Here is a 19,977-nt window from a genome sequence, read left to right as displayed (position 1 = left end):
TCGTTCGTTTATGGGGTTTAACGTCCCAAAGCGACTAAGGCTATGAGAGACGCCATAGTGGAGGGCACCGGAAATTTCGACCACCTGGGGTTCTTTAACGTGCACTGACATCGCACAGTACACGGGCCTCGAATTTCTCCTCCAAAGAAATTCAGCCGCCGCGGCCGGGATCGAACCCGCGTCTTTCGGGCCAGTGCAGGGTTGTAATCTCAGTACTAGAACTGGGTACCCACCACTGATGCAATAAGCAAGTTTTCCCCCTAGCTTGTGCTGGGTGCAGTGCTTGGAAATGGGCCTTTAACCCCAACCTGTGTCGAAGAAAGTGCCTTGAGCCATGGCCCTCTTTAGCCAAAGCTTTCCTTTCACCATCTCACCTATTGTTGTCATCAGCTTTCATTCTCATTACAATTTTTCATCCCACATTCGAGGCGTGGGCCTTACACGAGTAAATATGTCACGCACTAACTGCACTTGACACACAGTAGTGTGCTGTTTCAGATGTGCTTCTACTGGTTTGGTTAATGCCTCTCTTGGAGCTGCTGCAGGGGAAACACCGTGTTGGGCATGTTGGCCACACTTGTGGGCGGCTGTAATCTTGGCTGCAAGCAAGCCTCCTGACGATTTTTTACCAGTTGTCAAGCTCTGAATTTTTTTTTCCTACGTGCTGTACAAAGGGTATAACGGGTGTTATAAAAACAGGAGGAATCCTGTCCCAATGTGTTTTGTCTGTAACCATAACTCACACTCGTTAGTTTTTAAGCCTACGTAGGCAGACTTGTACAGTCCTTCCCATGAAGCCAGTTACTGTACTTGCGAACAGGTCTATAATGTGGCTGTTGGTTTGCTTGCAACAGCTTTCTGATATTTTTAGGTAACTGATCCTTTCATGAGCATAATTATAGTTCTCGTCTGGAGGCAGAATTAAAAGTTTGGAATGTTTGCTTTGGAACTTGATTGTTTTTAAGCCTGTCCTACTCATTTTACCTGACCTTGCACAACACTTGTATGAGATGGTATGCTATTTTCACCGTCCCATCCACATAACACCATGTGAGTTGTTTCACATGTAATCCTGTGTCTTATGGATGTAACCTGTCTTTCACTTGCAGGCTTGACCATTAGAGGAAGCAAATACGGTGTATTTTCTGGACAAAACTCATCAGGTTATAATCTTCACTTTTTCTTCATTAATCTGTTCCTGAATGTTGTCTTTCAAAGAGCAGTGTGAAGGATACAGAAGCTTCAGTTCATAGAGCTCTGGTGAATTATGATGATATTTGCCTTTGATATTCTGGAAAGTTGTTTTCCAGAATATGTGAACTGTTGACCAAACTGTCACCCCTGTGAGTTCTATGCATTGATGTTAGGACTTGCGCAGGCGTCCAAGGCCTCATCAGGTTTTTAACCTTTAGCTTTTGCTTACTCTTGTACCCTGCCTAAGGAGCAAATAAAGAAAACAAAAGTGGCAGTGTGCTAAACTTAGCTAATTGTCATTTGTTGGGTATTAGGCCCACTTGGGTGGGCTTAGCACAGCGTCTATCATGATGGCAGTAATGCAAGTGCTTAGAATGAATTTCAAATGCTACCCTATTTTGTTGGCAAGGATGACATTTTTTGCAGCTGAAATGGTTTCAGCTGCTTGTAGAATTCATTCTAGGGATATCTTTCTTCAGACCTGAATTCTTCTTAAGGCCGACCTATTCAATAAAACTTTTCATAAACATCCACAGCTGTTGCTAATTATGTCCTGTACATTGATCTTCATTTCCCTAGCTCCAGGTGAGCTCTGCAATGTTGGTTCCTGCTGTTGATTGAAAGTATTCTTCCTTTACCACACAGGTTCAGTCGTCACACACAGCGACCATGGTGCACCTCCTGTGCAAGATTCAACTGGTCAAAGGCGCCCAGTGAGCCACTGCATGGAATCTACTCCTTCTGGCAGTGGTAACCACCGGGGTAAACGTGCAGTAAAGAAGGTGCACGAATGCACCCACTGCAGCAAGGGATTCAAAAAAAGATCTCAGCTGGTGGTGCATCTCCGAGTCCATACTGGGGACCGCCCATACCATTGTGATGACTGTGGAAAGCGCTTTGCACAAAAGGCCCACCTGGAGACACACCAGCGCACTCACACTGGTGAACGTTCTTACCATTGTGAGCACTGTGGTAGGAGCTTTGCACGCCAGAGCACCTTAGTGCAACACCAGCGCACTCACACAGGCGAGCGTCCTTACCATTGTGACTATTGTGATAGCAGTTTTGCACACCAGAGCAACTTAGTGAAACACCAGCGAACTCACACAGGTGAGCGTCCTTACCGTTGTGACCACTGTGGTAGCAGCTTTACACAGAGAAGCAGCCTGGTGGCACACATCCGTACCCACACGGGTGAAAAGCCGTATCAGTGCCAGCTGTGCCCCATGGCCTTTGTACAACATTCAATTCTTGCGAGGCATGTGAGATCCCATACGGGCGAAAAGCCCTTCCAATGAGATTTGTGCCATAAGACATTCGCTCAGGGAAAACATTTAAAACTCCACAAAAAGACGATTCACAAAGAATAGCAGCGATTTCAAATGCCCTTAGTCGATATGTTTTCCTATTTACCTTTTTATGTGCGATCTAATGAGATCCTAGCAGAATGCTCTATGATGGGTGGTGGTATCTAACCTTCGTCTTTCTTTACATTTGTATGTTTTGTTCACGTTTAATGTTTTTTCAGGAAAATACATTTGTTGTTCCGTTAGGCTAGACACACACTCGCGATAAGTATTTCCTGAACACAGAGTAATCCTGCTATGCTTGTAAACTCGCATGAATGGAAATGAAATCTCGGTCATACGTGGATGGCATCACTTCTCGTTGGAGAGAGATTTTAAAAACATTGTTCCCAATATTACAAAGAGATGTAGCATACCAGAGACGTAATAGCATAGACGTATGCCAGTTTACCGCAAATTGACTACGCACGCGTTGTGGCATGGTTACAATCAGGCAGGGCACTGCGCATTCGGAGCCGGCGTTCAGTACACCAGTCTACATCTACGCTACTTCGTCTCCACTGCGCTAAATTTCTATTGCTAATGCCATTTATCTGCCTGCTTCAGTGAAAAGATTCAAGGGGGTAAAACATGCACAACCATTCTTTTTATTCGTGCAGTCTGAGTGGGCGTATTTTTGTGATCGTCATTATAAATTCACTCACTAATATCATTGAACCGATTTCTGTTTGTGTGCCAAGACAGGAAAACCTGCTCTTGTGTTCATCTTAGTGTGTTTATTCTGGCAGTGCTAGTGGCTGGAATGATTGGCGAACGGCAAGTGTCCGACCTCGTATTGATGTGTCTTGTGTTAGTGTGCACGTTTTAGAACAGTTCTCTGTACTTTGGTATCAAAGCCAACATAAAGAGTTTACGAGCATCTACATCACCATTTCTCAGGCCACTATCTCTGCTGGATATAAATGGCATAATATTTGTGGAGCATTATATTCACACGATTTTTATCTGTTGTGGTTGTCAGAATATCAGGTGTTTGTCACCATTTCATTTTGTGCTAGCTTCTTTGTTGTGTTGGTGTTACTTGAACAAGCCTTGTTTTTTTACATAAGGTGTTCTTGATAACAAGCTGCAGGGATCATGGCTGCTGAAACAAAAATACTGTGATTAGTGCCTAAGACAAACATTGTAATCTTGTAGTGTATTGTAACGCACGTAATTTGGGTCATTTTTGTGAGGTTGCTTAGTGCACATAAGTATTTTATTCCAGTTTCCATTACACATTGTTGAATACGTTCTGGCTGTTTGTAAGGTGTTCATGATAACTAGTTGCAAGGGTCGTGGCTGCTGAAAGAAAAAGTGCTTTGATTGGTGCCTATGAAAAACATTGTTATTTTGTAGTGTATTGTAAAGTTAGTAATTTAGGTTTGTTGTGTGAAATTGCAGATGATTATTTTATTACATTTGCGATTACAAAATGTTGAATATCTTCTGGCTGTTTGTAAAACTTGCTTGACATGTTGTGCACTAAATTCAAAAGCAGTGCAGTTCTTTGGTTACCTTTTTCTTCGAGTAGCTGGTTTTCTTTTTTTAGCATTTTGCTTCGAGCTTCCACATACATCATTGTGCCTTGCATCCAGGAAAGAATTTTTATTGCCACTTGCTTCAGCACTTGGTTCTGGTTCCCACAGCAAGTCTATTCTGTCTAATAGCATTGCATTTCCTGTGGCACGACAATGGGCGGTAGTTTTGTCGCTTACTTTGGAGAAAACAATGAACCTCTCTTTTTCTCAGCCACTCTGCATTTTCATGCCGTTACATGCATCCATTCCGATAAGAAACATTGAGCAACCTTCTGGGGAATTCAAATTAAATAGCCCCCGCTTTTCTTCGTTGCACGGCAGTAAGTCCTTTCCATATCTTGCATTCGCATTCTTTGAAGGTCAGGCACAGTTAACGCATATACGCCTCGCGTCCTATATGTAGAACACCGCTTTTTGTTTGTTCAGAAACTCAAAATTTATTCTGTAAACGCTTGTGCCTGCTAACATAGATTCAAGAGGGTCTAAATTTTTTCTATATAGGGATCGCATTGCTTTGGTTATGTATTGTGCGGTGTATGCATTCAGAAAGATTGCGCACTCTTGTCTGGAGGCCAGTTTTGAAATTCGGCCTCACTGACTACATTGCAATGCTGCAATGAAGACAACATTTTTGCATTGTCATAAAAGGAAACCACCCCGCGTTATGAGAAATGAGATTTTTGCGTTGGATGGTCACAACTGTCATACCTTGATTGGTGTCTGCGAGAAACATTGTCATCTTGCAGTGTACTGTAAAGCTCGTAATTTGATTAATTGCGTGAAATTGCTCAGTGCACATGAGTATTTTATTACAGTAGCCTTTGCAAAATGTTACATGCATTCTGGCTGTTTGTAAGACTCACTTCTTTGACATGACGTGGATTAAAATTGAATTGCTGTGCGGTTCTTCAAAAAGCTGCAGTTTCTCTCTTTTACCGTAATTTTTCTTCGAGCATGCACAGACAGCATTATGTTTTTCATCCAGCGAAGAATTTCTATCATCACTCTCTTCAGCACTCAGTGCTGTTCTCTGATGGCATAGCATTACCAGTGGCACGACAATGTCAGGTAGTTTTCTTGGTTGCTTTGTAGAAAAGTTTGAACCTCTCATTTTCTCAACCACCATGCATTTACGTGCTATTCATACATCCATTCTAATAACGAATGTTGAAGAGCTTTCTTGGTGAATTCAAATTAAATAACCCACTTTGTTGTGTTGCACATATTGTGCAGTCCTCCCCATGCCTTGCACTAATTATTATGTGAAACTCAAGCGCAGTTACACTGCATGTGCTGCCTACTCCTTTGCAACTACTTCTTTGTGGTCACCCCCACAAGGCATATACATAGGTGCCAGTCTGATTTATTTCATTCACAGAATATAAAATGTATGCTCATGCTACCATCTTTTATTGGCCTGAGGAGTATAGTGTTCTGCCTGACATTTATGTCAACAGCTATTTCGATGGAGGCGAAATTCTAGAGGCCTGTGTACTGTGCGATGTGAGTGCACGTTAAAGGACCCCTGCTGGTCGAAATTTCCGGAGCCCTTCACTAAGGCGTCCCTCATAGCCTGAGTCGCTTTGGGACGTTAACCATTCACTTAGGTTCAAGTAAACGACATATACAAGATGTTCCACCTAAAACTTTGCACAATTTTTAAATATAGACTTTTTTAGTTGGAACGCTTTTTTCAGCGTTGCACTGTCAAGAGGGAAACACGACGATGAGTGGGCAGTGCCGCGGGACGGAGCGTTCGCGCCAGGCCAGCTGCTATAGTCCCAGCTGCCAAGGCTGACAAGGGGCGAATTTGTTCGGGGTGGGTATCCATCGGATAAGAGCTGGCGCACTAATAGCACTAATAGGACTAATAAACTGTCGTACGTACAAGTTAAGCCGGATAAAATTCAAAGCCTGCAAGGATAGCGATCCGCCGAATGCGATATCGAACCCAAAAGCAAACAGCGTCCAGTTTCGGTTTTTCTCTTGCCTTAATTGAGGGCCAGTTTCCAATCAACTATACCTTGTGCGCCAGTGAAACCTTGCAGCCTCATATAAGATATAGTTATCTTAGGTAGTCTACTCGATGCTCATAATGTTTATTCGTATTGTCACGTTGTAGTGACGGCAGTCCCGCGGTCAGGAAAACACCAGAAATACTTGCAAACGAAGCTCTTTATTTGGGCTGGCTCGCGCCCGCAAAAGAACCGACTCACTCGTTGGCGGCGTAAGCAACAAGCGTGCTCGTCAATCGTGGAACTACGAATGCCCGCTGCTCGCGGCATCGTTCAATTTAAAGCCAGCAAGTAAACTTCTAGATAACATGTCGAGATCATCTAGAGTAATCTAGAAACACGTAGATGCAGCTGTTCATGGCTGTGAACAATCGAGATAAGTCCGGTCGCTTCTTGCGTCACGAACCAAAATGATAACACCCCTTTTCTGCTGCCTTGCGCGAACGAACGGACGCTACAATGATACGTGGCATTACCCCCCTCTCAAAGAAGCATCGCCCCGATGCTTTAAAATGAAAATAAACACGGAGAATGCAAACTTCGAATCCTTTAGCGTTCGTAACAAGGTTTAAGGGCAGTGGTAAAAGCTTCAAGTCTGGCCGTGTCGTCGTCGTCGGTGTTGTCGTAGTTTTCGTCGTCGTAGTTGTCGTCGGTGTTGTCGTAGTTTTCGTCGTCGTAGTTGTCGTCGTTGTCGTCATAGTCGTAGCTGTCGTCGTAGTCGTAGCTGTCGTTGTAGTCGTAGTTGTCGTCATCGTAGGGGTCGTCGTCGTAGGGGTCGTCGTCGTTGAGGCATAGTCTTGTGTTTTCGTCGATGGAGGATCTTAGTTCTTGCGCTCATAAGCAACCTCACCTCCAGAGGCTGCTTTATTCAGTTTAACCTTCGGGGGCTGGGGGAGCGTCCACGCATCGTGTAACCTCGGCTAGGAGATACAAAGCGCAGTGAAGATGGCGACGGGGAACGTGATAGGCGGCTCGGCGATGAGCATCCTTCCCGACGCAAAAACTCGTCGATTTCGGCTGGTCGCTTTTCCGGGTCAGGGTCGTGGAGCGTCGTAAGAAAACCCTCGGATGCCCATTCTCCTGTATGGGCAGTACCGGAGAATGTGACCGGTTTCGCCGCAGTGGAAGCATAGTGGTCGGTGCTGGCCGAGAGTTCTCCACTCGTCGCATTTCCTCGGCTGCGCGCGTCGCTCGTAGGACGGGCGGGTTGGGGCGAGTGGGCGGCGGTCCAACGCAGCTGGCTGAGGGTGATAGGGGCTTGGGTCCCGCCATAGAGGGGCAGGACGGCGCACAGCTGCGGCGTAAGTCATGGCTGCGGGCTGCAGAGGCTGCGTGGGTGTCGGCGTCACACCCAAGGCCTGTTGAACCTTGTCGCGGATGACGTCAGTGAGCGATGAAAGTTGCGGTTGCGTTTCCGTTGGCAGCAATCGTCGGAGCTCCTCTCGCACAACTTGACGTATAACCTCCCGCAGGTCATTGTTGTTAGCTGTGTCCAGGCAGCTTGCTGACAAAAAGCGCTGCCGGCGGTCATACTGGCGGGCTCTGGCATCGAGTTTTTTCCATCGTGGATGCCTCTTCTAAGAATTCCGCGACGGTTTTCGGTTGGTTGCGGACGAGGCCGGCAAAGAGTTGCTCTTTAACTCCTCGCATAAGCAGCTTCACCTTCTCTTCTTCCTTCATGTTCATGTCGGCACGCCGGAAGAGATGCTTCATCTCCTCAGTGCTTCATCTCCAACGGTCTCATTCGGGTGTTGTATGCGAGACTGTAGCAGCTGCTGCGCTCTCTCCTTTCGCACGACCTTTGTGAAGGTCTTCAGAAGCTGTTCTTTGAAGGTTTCCCAGTTGGCAAGGCTGGCTTCCTCATTCTCGAACCAGACTCTTGCTGGTCTCTCCAGGGCGAAGAAGACGTACCTAAGTTTCGTAGCATCATCCCAGTTGTTGAAGACAGCCACACAGTCGAACTGTTCCAGCCATTCTTCGGGGTCGGCGCCAGGCGAAGCGTCGAAGGTTGGTGGCACTCGGGGCTGCTGAAGAATGATTGGAGTCATCGTCTGGGGCAAGCTCATGGTAGACGTTTCTGCTGGCTTTCGCTTCCGGGTAGGCTTCGGCAGAATCCCGAACTCAGGTGCGTCCCCTTGCAGGCGTCGGCTTGCGCGGTGGATTGGACTCAGGTCCTGCGGTAGATGACTTAGAGGGCTGGCGTCACGACTTCTAGGAGGTGTCCGGAACATGGAAGTCTACCCAGCACCTCCACCAGATGTCACGTTGTAGTGACGGCAGTCCAGCGGTCAGGAGGACACCAGAAATACTTGCAAACGAAGCTCTTTATTTGGGCTGGCTTGCGCCCGCAAAAGAGCCGACTCACTCGGTGGCGGCGTAGAAAGAGAAGTTTATTTTGTTCTGTGTTGACATAGAAAATACAAAACAAAACGGATGAACTTAATGCTCTGATCAGTCAAGCACATGCGCAGTGACGCAGCACTGAGCACGTCAGTAAGGCAGTAAAAAAGCCGACACTCGACCGCCGCGGAGGACGATAAAGTATGTCGACCATTTGCGCAAGAACTCAGCCTTACTCATTGTCAGTGCGTCCACGCATGCTTGCTCAAAGAGGCGCGTGCGGAGGCGCTGCAACATTGGAAACATTGCTCTTTGCGGACAACCATTTAAGGAAGCCGCTCCACGCTGCCGCCACAAAACGAACATGCCGACACACAAGAGCATATTTGTAAACAGTTCGCGTGAACTAGAGCGCGCTTCGAGGCGGATTACGAACATTCGTAACACTAGTACCCAAAAGGTGCGCGCCACTACACAGTCGAACATAGCGTGCCGCAACGTTTCTAAAAGACCGCATTGCGGGCATCGGGCGGAGGGCGCCACGCCCCACGCCGCAAGGCGGTCTCTTGTGGGCAGGACCCGCCAGCCTCGCAGCCAGCCGAAGTCCCTGACATCTGCAGGAAGCGCAGCTGAGGTCAGTTGGCGCCAGCGTGCCCGTCTCGTTTTCTGGAGTTGTCCGCGGCGTAGAAAGAGAAGTTTATTTTTTTCTGTTTTAACATAGAAAACATGTTTTAACATGTTTTAACATGTCCGCGGCGTAAGCAACAAGCGTGCTCGTCAGTCGTGGAACTACGAATGCCCGCTGCTCGCGGGATCGTTCAATTTAAAGCCAGCAAGGAAACTTCTAGATAACAGGTCGAGATCATCTAGAGTAATCTAGAAACACGTAGATGCAGCTGTTCATGGCTTTGAACAGTCGAGATAAGTCCGGTCGCTTCTTGCGTCACGAACCCAAATGATAACACCCCTTTTCTGCTGCCTTGCGAGAACGAACGGACGCTACAATGATACGTGGCAGTATTTTAAATGCGCCCACGCCAACCATGCAGGCAAGTTGTGTGACGGCGAAAGCTGCATCGCGGGCGGCATCAAAACTCGCACGCTTTTCCTGTGTTGCCGGTTGTGCCCGTTCCTTATCTGTTGCTTTACATATTCGTGTTTGTGTGTTGTCAGTCTGTGAGAAGGAGCTTTGAAGCAGGAAATCTATGCGCATACAGAGCAAGGATAACTTCATTGCAGCCCTGTGAACGTCACTTTTGTAGCGTGTGCTAATGAAAGTGAAGACATAGTCCGTCTTTGTGCGCGTGTGCCGAAGTGTCAGCGTGCAGTCACGAAAGATTCAGGATTGCTTGTTAACGCCTTAACTAACATGAAAGACGGAGAAGCGTATAACCACAATATCGGACAAATTTGCTCCAGTTATTCCTTTAAACCTGCTATTTCAACACTTGCATCTGCGGGCAAGTAAATGCAACATGCGGTAGGGTTGTAACTTACGTTAACCTATATAAATTCATTACGTGTGTCTTCTGCCATGACCCTGTCACTCACTCGTTCGAAAGTGAGATTTGCTTGCTTAATTTCTCGTAGCGGGATTTAGCACAGACAGCACGTTCCTGGCGATCGATGTATGCGTTCTTCTGTGTCCGTAATCGCGTGGAAAATGCTACCGTTCTTTCGGTGTTATGTATGAAAAGTGTTCACGGTGCACTGTGGTGACTAGTGCAAGCTGGTGAACCATATCCCAATGGCGGTACCTGTAGCCAGCAGCCTACGCCGAAAACTGGTACAAACCGCCACTAGTTACTGCGACTCACCGGGCTTTTTTTTTCTATGTACAGGTCGTCCCCCTCTGCATGCTGGCATGGCATGCAAGTATTAAATCCTTTTTCCAGGTCCAAATAGCCGCCACCCAGGAATGAAAAGTGCATGTCGCCCTCAGTGTTGTCGGTAACGCGTTACAAGTAACGGCGTTACCGGTAACGCGTTACTTTTTTCGGTAACTTAGTAACGTACTCGTTACCATTTGGGAACTATAACGGGTAACGTACTTACGTTAACATTTTTCTGTAACGTGAGGTGTCACGTTACTTGTTACTTTTTATTTCAGTTGTCCTCCTCCGCCTCTTTTAAAAAGAAACCGAAAATGATGTTGCAAATAAACAAATTCTACCGGTTTTCTCGATGACTCTTGTTGCGGCTCGCATGCATGCCAAAAAACATCTGCCCTTGACGAAGCACTCAACTAAAAAAAACAGCACGAACACGCAGTCACGCACTTGTCTTCACCCCCAAACCACTCACACACACAACTCTCTAAAGGGTGGACGCATGCCGAGCCACCAATGGACCATTTGCAGAAATCTGTACGTCAGTTTCTGCGTAAGCTTGTTTTCCAACCAAAAGGTCTCCTTCCCAGGCGACACTCTCGTATTCTTGGTGGAAGCAGTTCCCTCTTCTGAGCAAAGCCAGGAATGTCGCCAGTTTACTTCAAGATGCCCCCAAGAGAGCCGTCGAAGGAGTACAATGGTACAGCACAGAAAAGGAGACTGCTGTCAGCAGGGCTGTTTCCAACTGTGGCTACGTTTCTAGTTGAGTTCCTAAGCGAGCGAAGCTTACCTCGAACACCCTGACGTAAACACTTGAATTTTAGCGATAATTGTGCAGGTTCAAGTAAAAAAAATTGTTTATGTGCGCAAATATATCTTTTCCGCAACTATGACATTTAAACATTTCTTTATTGCTACACAATTTCCGCGTAATTTCGTAAGAAAACGTACGCCAGAATTGGTGTAAATTTGTTATGTTCAGCTATGGTTTCTTTCTGAAGTTGGAATTAAATGAAGTATGAGCATTATAAAATTGTTATCTTCAGTTCTTACAGCGAAGACGCAGTGATTAAAACTAATGGCCATTGAGTAACGGCAAAGTAACGAGCATTACGTTTTTTCGGTAACGGCAACGGTAACGCGTTACCTTTTTTGTAGGTATAGTAGGGCGGTAATGCGTTTTTTTTTTAGTGTAACGAGTAACGTATTTAGTTACTTTTTTTTGGTAATGCCTATAACACTGGTTCTATGCTTACCTCGCAGTATGGAAGTCCTGAATTCAATATTCCGCATATTCGAACTCATGCTATGAGGGACGCCGTAGTGAAGGGCTCCGGAAATTTCGACCACCTGGGGACCTTAAATGTGCCCTGACATCGCACTGTACACGGCCCTCTAGAATTTTAACCCATCGAAATTCGAGTGCCGCGGCCGATTTCGAATCCGTGTCTTTCGTGTGAGCAGCCGAGCGCCATAACCACTAAGCCACCATGACGGACAGGCAGAAATTTTATTTTTCTTTCCATCGTCACATGGATTTTCGGAAGTCATTGTTTTTGGACGTCTGGATTTGTTGCTGATGAGTCATATAATTCTCTCGCAATGAAAACCGGCCTCACAGATACCTTAGTAGGATAAACGCTCGGGAGAGTATATGAGCCAGAGCTTGGTCAGGTTTCTTGAAGACAATATTCTCAACCACCTACTCTAGCTTAACTACAGCCTTTCTATACCATATATGGCAAGTGTTCAAAATAAAAAAAAAATGATCCCCAGCGCTTCGGTCAGTGCTTAACAAAGACGAGAAAGGCCCCTCCTCAATTCCGCGAACTGATCTTTCGCCTTTTGGTAAAGATCACCGTGGGGAGGGGCATTCCAATGAGCCGATAGGCCAATTTTTGTGGGGCCTTGCCCGTTTCGGTGAGGTCTAATTTTTTTTTCTCGCAGAAGCGTCGTGCTTCCTCGTCACCATGTAAATCTAGTTCTCATGAGATGAAAGCTAGAAAAGTACCACGAAAACTTCTTCCTAATGTTGATATCCTCAAATAGGCGGTGTCTGCCTCTTCAATTCGTCAGTAATCATGGCAGGTATCAAAGTGTTACAATGGAATTGCCGCTCCATACTCTCTTCTCTTCCAGATCTAGAACTACTTATTCTGAAACATAACCCTGATATCGTGCTTTTACAAGAAACGTGGTTATCACCTTATAAATCATTTTCAATGAAAAACTTTCGAATTTTCAGATTAGATCGAAATGCTGGTAGGGGAGGTGGATTGGTAATCATGCTTTCTAAACACATATGTCATCAGGCATCAATCTCTAAGAAAATTCTTCTCCCTTACCGTGAACGTTTAGCGCTCAAAACTTCATTTCCGCAGTGTGCTGATATTACAATTGCTAATACCTACTTTCTTTTAGGTGTCCACAGGACAGACTGCTTAGACAGGTTGGTGGCTGGCGCAAGCAGTGTAGTTATTGCGGGAGATTTTTATTCCTACCACAGTGAATGGGGAAGTCGCACTGATTCCTGCGGCCAGCTTCTCTGGTCGTGGCTGTCTGCAAATGCTGTACGCTGCTGTAATTCAAGAGATATAACATTTATGCGAGGTGGTGCTCGCTCAGCCATTGACTTAACATTATCAGCAGGTAGGCTAGAGGTGACCGATTGGTTGACAGAAGATTCGGGTACATCTAGTGATCACTTTCCTATAACTTTCACTATCCGGTTATCTCCGCACAACAATAATTGTGTAAACCATAAATTTGTCAATCAAAATATTTATAAAAGTTTGATGTCCGCCTCACTTGCCTCTATAGTTGGTACTAGCCGGGATGACAGAGCTCAGCAGGCGGTTTCATTTTTGCAGTGCAGTAGACCATGCAATATTCACTGTGCCCGCAACAGCCTCTAATAAACAACCGTCTCCCTGGTGGACCCAAGAATGTGAGAAGGCCTATCGTTGCAGAAAGGCGGCCTGGAAGAGGCTATCCTGCAACCAGAGTGCAGCAAATTCGTTAAATTACACATTGTTTTCTGCATTTTTGAAAAGAACAATTGCAAAATCCAAGGAGGACTATAACAAAAATTTGAACACTTATGTTTCAAATCCTTGTAATCGGAAAACCCTGTATAAATTCATGGAACGTAACAAGTGTTCTCCAGTCCCTCACCTTACTTCTTCAAGAGTGCTATCACCCCAACAGGCTCAGGAAACCCTGGATAGTATTGCTCAGGGACTAGCGGTACGTTTCCAGACTCAAAGAAACGTCCCTCTGCGCGGAATCACACCCTCTTCGGATTACACTGAGGTTGATGCATCAGAGCTCCTCTCACTCCTGGCAATGATGCATCCCTCAGCTCCCGGACAAGATGGTGTCACTGTTGGTATGATTAGAATTTTAGCCCAGGATTTTACAAGCAACCTCTTAAATATTGTCAATACTTCATTGAAAAATGCATGGATTCCAAGCATTTGGAAGATAGCGAAAATTATTTTATTGAGGAAAGATGCAGGTAAAGGGTACGTCTTAGATAATATTCGGCCAATTGCGCTAACTTCAAAATTAGTCAAATTAATTGAAAGGTTATGCACAGTCATCTCACAAAACATGTCCAGGATGTTAATGGCCTTAGCTCAGCACAGATTGGCTTTCGTCGCGGATGCTCTATATGGACCGCGCATGTGGATCTAGAAAGTAGAATCCGGCTCTCGATACGCAGAAGAGAAGTTTCAGCTTTGGTGACTCTTGATGTAGCAAAAGCCTATGATAGTATAGAACATACTATTTTACTTAACAGACATGCGCAGTTACATCCTCCAACCTACATTTATGCATGGATATCTGAATTTCTAAAAGACAGATACTTTTACTGCGCAGAGGGTACCATATGTTCTAATACTTATCATCAATCAAGAGGAGTGCCGCAAGGTTCGGGGCTATCACCGCTGCTTTTTAATATTTTGGTCAGTGACATCCCCATTCGTCCTGATATAACAGTTTTTGTGTATGCAGATGATAGATTTTTTCGCCTCGGCCACGGATATCCATTCCCTTTACCAGATTCTGGAGGGATATTTGGATGCTCTTGGAGTTTGGTTCCACCGTATTAATTTATCCCTGAATGTTAACAAATGTGGCATACTGGTATTTCCTCCAGACACGCCTTTGCACATTTCATTAGCCCATCACTCTAATCTGATTCCACAAGTGGAATCTGTTACATATGTAGGTGTTGCTTACCATCCAACCTTAGATTGGAGCCTTCATATAAAGAAGGTGTGGGAAGACAAAGAAGTTGTTCTTACTAGAACGTTGCCTTCACGCCTCTGCAGTTTTTTTTTGCAATTTGTGCTATAACCAGGGAGGCGCCGCTCCCTTTCACATACGGCGATGGAAGTGGAGGCTCATGGGCCTCCCTTGGAACCCGGTGGGTCAGCAGCGGCCGCCCAGAAGAAGCGTCTCTACCATCTCAGTGACGCTAGTAGCCAGGCTACCGAGGTGTACTCGGCGGCCAGTGAAGACTCTTCGACGGACGACGGGTTCGTACCAGTCCTCAGCAAGAAGGCCAAGCGAAGACTGCGCCGACGTGAGGAGTCGTCCTCATCAAGCACGTCTACAGTCATCAAGACGCGAGGTCCCCCGACGCATGCCATCTTGTTTGTGCCTGAAACGCCAACCGGAAACCTCAACCACCTGAACAGGCAAGCCACGTCTATGTTCCTTGAGGGCCTCGTGCCTGGGGGGATTAAAGACGTGCGAGTCAACCCTTACAAGAACATTATCGCCATTGATGTCACGGAGCGCAGCGCACTGCAAAGTCTGTCCGCCGTTACCAAACTCGGCGACATCAGCGTACGCTCCCATGTCCTCCAAGACAGCGGCACTACAGCAGGCGTCATTTACAACGTCGACATTTCCATCGCTGACGCTGATTTGCCTATTTTAATCAAGCCAGCGTCCAACAGCATCTCTATAATGGCAGTTCAGCGCCTTGGAAGATCTCAGTGCATCAAGCTCACATTCCAGGGCGACTGCATACCGTCGTATGTGAAAGTTGGGCATTTTCGCCACCCAGTTCGACCTTTCGTGCCCAAGCCACTGCAATGTAGAAACTGCATGAAGATCGGACACGTGAGTGGCGTCTGCAAGAACAACATTGTGTGCTCTAGATGCTCTGATGCACATTGCGGCGACGTTTGCCGCGCGACTACCCTGAAGTGTGCCAACTGCCGTGGCCCTCTTCGATTCCTCTTCGAAAGACTGCCCACGCCTCAAGAATGAACGTGCAGTGTTGAAACAAATGGTTCGAGACCATTCCACGCACAGAGAGGCCGCTGCTAAGGTGCGACGACGTCGGTCGCGTTGTCGAAGGTCCTCTAAGAAAGCCGTCACTTTTGACAGAGAGGTCTCTAGCACTGCTGCATCTTGTCCTCCTCCTCCGCCTGCCGTATTACACCAAGGGAGCCCGACAGTTGATGAGGCCGGACTTGCTGCATCGGCCGTTACCTGGCCGTCACTCCCGAAACCTCCCACATCCACTGGGTCAGGAAAGTCAATGCCATCTCCAAGTTCGGCGCCTACTGTTGATCCGGAGAAAGGCCAAGATCTCAGCCATGGCCAAGAACTACAGGTTATGGCAATGCTGAAGTCCATCCTAAGTGCCATCCGCGCTGTGCTGGCAGGCCTGCGTACGCCAGCGGCACAGAATGCGCTGCAAGTACTAGACACGCTAACACCAGTCCTAGCGGCGTTACAGTAGCAGGAACAATGGCTCCCCCACCATTAACATTTCAAAAGCAGCTGAGGCAAGCCTCTATTTTTCAATGGAATGCCCGCGGACTTCAGCCCCGAATTTCAGATATTCGGCAGTATGTTTACGTAAAAAATTTCCCCATCCTTATCATTTGTGAGCCTTATGTGCTGAAGATATTGCGACTGTCAGGTTACGAGGCGTTTGCATCTCCCACGCACCGAGGGAACAGTAAAGTCATCATCTACATTCGGCGTGAACTTACATATGTGCTTCATCCAGTTCCCCTTAATAACGACAAGCAGTACGTTTGTCTAACAGTGAAGAGGCGTAATCTCACGTTTACGCTTGTGGGTGCGTATTTGTCTCCATCAAGTCGATTTGACGCCGCAGGACTGAGTGACCTGATCGCGCTTACACCCGGCCCTTGGATCGTCATGGGTGACTTTAACGCTCACCACACCATGTGGGGAGGCGTTAGAATGAACATTAGGGGACGGAAACTTGTGTCCTTCGCTTCTGACCATGATCTTCAGTGTTTAAATGACGGCTCCCCAACTTATATTCGAGGGACAACTTACAGCAGCTGCCTTGACTTGGCGTTCGTTTCTCGATGCCTTATCAGCGATGTACGGTGGTTTTCGGATATTGAAACCCGCGGCAGTGACCATATCCCTACATATCTGACCATTACTGGCCTTTCCACATGCACCTCTGCCACACGCATGCGACGCATCGATTGGTCAGTGTTTCAAGCACTTATGGAAGATGCATCAAGAGAAGGTTCATCCGCAAGTTTTGAAGGGAAAGTTAAGGAGGCCATGGAGAACGCGACACGGTTATTCACCCCAATTAAAAAGTACACAGAATTCGATATGGAATTGCAGCGCCTGCGATCACTGCGGCGTAGGGCCGAGCGTAGGTACCGACGCACAAAGTCGAGCCTTGACCTCAGAGATGCGAGGCGCATGCAAAAGAAAATTCAGCGCAGAATTCAAGCAGTACAGGCACAACGTTGGAGGTCATTCTGTGAAACGCTTGATCCACGGAAACCGTTGTCACGCATCTGGAACGTAGTTCGTGGCCTTCGAACATCCCCACACCAGCTGCACCCTTTCAAGTCTCTTTCACTCTTCCAACGACGTGGCGAGGTCGAGATAGCTGAGGATTTCTGCGCTAGGGTAGCAGGACCATCTTCCCCATCTGCGACGCTGCATTGCAGCGATGTTCCTGCTTCTCGGGATTCTCGGATGGACCTTCCCTTCTCCGTGGAGGAACTTGATTCTGCGCTGGCTTGTTGCAGACGATCATCATCGCCGGGACCCCACGGTGTGCCATACACTGCACTTGCAAACCTTGGACAAGAAGCTAGGCGTGTCCTTCTGGAGCATTACAACAAATCTTGGAATGATGGCACACTCCCAGACGATTGGAAGTCCAGTCGTCTAGTTCCGCTCCTGAAACCAGGGAAATCGCCTCTTGACCTGACATCATACCGTCCAGTTGCGCTGGCTAGTTGTGTTGGCAAAGTACTGGAAAGGATGGTACTTACACGCATTGAGTGGTACCTGGAGCGCTACCGCATATATCCGGATATAATGTCCGGGTTTCGACGTGGACGCTCTTCAATCGACAGCGTTGTCGACCTAGTGTCATCCGTCCAGCGCCAAAAACATTTGAAGCGCTTGACCGCGGCGTTGTTCCTGGATGTAAAGGGCGCATACGACAATGTAACCCACCAGGCTATTTTGGACGCTCTGGAAACTGCCGAGCTTGGTGGCCGCGTATTCTGCTGGATACGTAGTTATTTATCCAACAGATCTCTCTTTGTGCAGACAGAGGAAGGCCCAACATCTTCTCATTTCACTTCCCGTGGAGTCCCGCAGGGTGGAGTGCTCAGCCCAACGCTGTTCAACCTTACACTTGTCGGGCTTGTCGATATACTACCACAGTCGGCGCAACTCTCAATATATGCGGATGACATCTGTATCTGGGCATCTGGAGTTACGCGCCCACAACTTCGAGCGAGACTTCAAAAGGCGTCAAGTATTCTTGCTGCCTACCTTCGCCAGCAAGGCCTACAGATTTCAACCGAAAAGTGCTCGCTGGTTGCCTTTACACGAAAGAACATGTCTCCTTATACCGTATGCATAAACGGCACAGCAATACCCTACGTAAAGAGCCATCGGTTTCTGGGAGTAATCATCGACCGAAATCTATCATGGACCCCTCATATCTCATACATGAAAAAGAGACTGACAGCGATTTCTCACGTTCTCGTCTTTCTTGGGGGAAAGTCGTGGGGAGCGTCGTTGCGGTCGATGATGCAGCTCTACAACGCCTTATTCATGGGATTTCTTCGCTACAGCCTCCCTGTACTTGGAAATATTCGAAAAACAAACATACGAAGTCTGCAGAGCGCTCAAGCTCAAGCTCTCCGGACTTGCCTAGGATTGCCAAAATGTGCCTCTACGACCGCATCTGTACTTATCGCCCAGGAGCATCCAATCCCTACCTACTTAACAGTTGACGCACTGAGGGCACATTTCCGGCACATTTCCCGGGTTCCCTCTCACCATCTTGCCAGTCTTCCTCTTACCAGACCGCGCACATCGTTTACAGACGTCATTGACGCACATCCCGCCATTCTGCCGTCCCAGTTTACACCTGCCTCTAGACCGTCCTCGCCACTTTGGAGCCTGCATAATCCCCGTGTGCTTCTTTCGATACCTGGCATCAGGAAGAAGATAGACTTATCGCCGACAGAACTACAAGTCACCCTTGAATATTTACATGAGCACCATGCAAACCGGGTGCACGTTTACACCGACGGCTCAGTGAACCCTATATCTTCTTCTGGCTCCGTCGACATACCCGCAAGCACTACAGAAATTAGAGTTAGGACAGGTCACCGCACTTCTTCGACGGGTGCAGAACTCACCGCTCTTCGTGTCGCCATTGATTGCATCAGTCAGCAGCGCCCTCAGCGGTGGTCTATTTTCACCGATTCGAAAGCTGCCCTCCAAGGCTTACAAGCTGCTCTTCGCCATGGAGCTCATGAACAACTGGTCGCAGAAATTCGACAGCTACATCACTCTGTCATCAACAAAGGGCATGACATTATCTACCAATGGCTACCGGGGCACAGCGGCATAGCAGGTAATCACCGCGCGGATGAGGTCGCGCGAACTGCGCACGACGACGGCGATTTTGTATCGATCCCCATTTCGAGATCGGATGCAGCGAGCAGGCTTCGCGCACTTGCGCAGGACATCACGCTTGCCGCGTGGAATTCCGGCCAATTTTGCAATTCCCGTTTACAATCCTTGGACCCAGACCTGAAGCTCCGGCTACCATCAGGCCTACCACGACGAGAAGAAACTTTGCTGTGTCGCCTCTGGCTTGGTGTAGCGTTCACCAATCACTACTCATTCTTAATCGGTATGGCTGATAGTCCTGCATGTTCCATCTGCGGGCAAGACGAGACCATAACCCACATTCTTTGTGACTGCCCTGCCTACACCACCGAAAGGCAGTCTCTCAGCCGTGCGCTGGAGCGCCTAGATACACGCCCTTTCACGGAAATGAAGATTCTCGGCCCCTTGCCGCGGCGGTCGTCGGCGGAGAAGGCCTGCAAGGCACTGCTCCGCTTCTTGAGAACTTCTGGCCTGCACGATAGGCTGTGACTTTAACGAACAGTGACGTTTTATAGTGACTTGAATTTTCTGTTACTCTCCTTTATCTTTCTTTTATTTTTATCCCCTCACCCCCTTCCCCCGTGTAGGGTAGCAAACCGATTATTATTTCGGTTAACCTCCCTGCCTTTCCTCTTCTATATCCTCCTCCTCCTCCTTCATATAAAGAACAACGTGCGTAAAGGAGAACGCGCTCTAGGCCGGCTGACACGAATCGCCAATAAAAGGTTTGGGATGCGCCGCGACACATTATTGTTACTAT

At 47.4% G+C, this 19,977-nt stretch overlaps 1 non-coding gene and 2 pseudogenes across 1 annotated transcript; all 3 read left to right on the top strand.

Moving 5' to 3' along the window:
- The window catches only part of LOC149328186 (uncharacterized), a 145,326-nt pseudogene that overhangs the window by 12,253 nt on the left and 113,096 nt on the right, over positions 1-19,977 (top strand).
- On the top strand, positions 275-2,564 carry LOC149328191 (uncharacterized; annotated as a pseudogene).
- LOC149328190 (U5 spliceosomal RNA) lies at positions 12,067-12,194 on the top strand. The gene has a single exon (XR_016285889.1). It is a non-coding gene; the product is annotated as a U5 spliceosomal RNA (small nuclear RNA).

Source organism: Amblyomma mixtum, chromosome 9 (assembly GCF_055824585.1).
Source record: "Amblyomma mixtum isolate Tamu chromosome 9, ASM5582458v1, whole genome shotgun sequence".
Lineage (NCBI taxonomy): Eukaryota > Metazoa > Arthropoda > Arachnida > Ixodida > Ixodidae > Amblyomma > Amblyomma mixtum.
The sequence above is the reverse complement of the archived record's forward strand: the minus strand, read 5'-3'. Positions and strand labels throughout refer to the sequence as shown.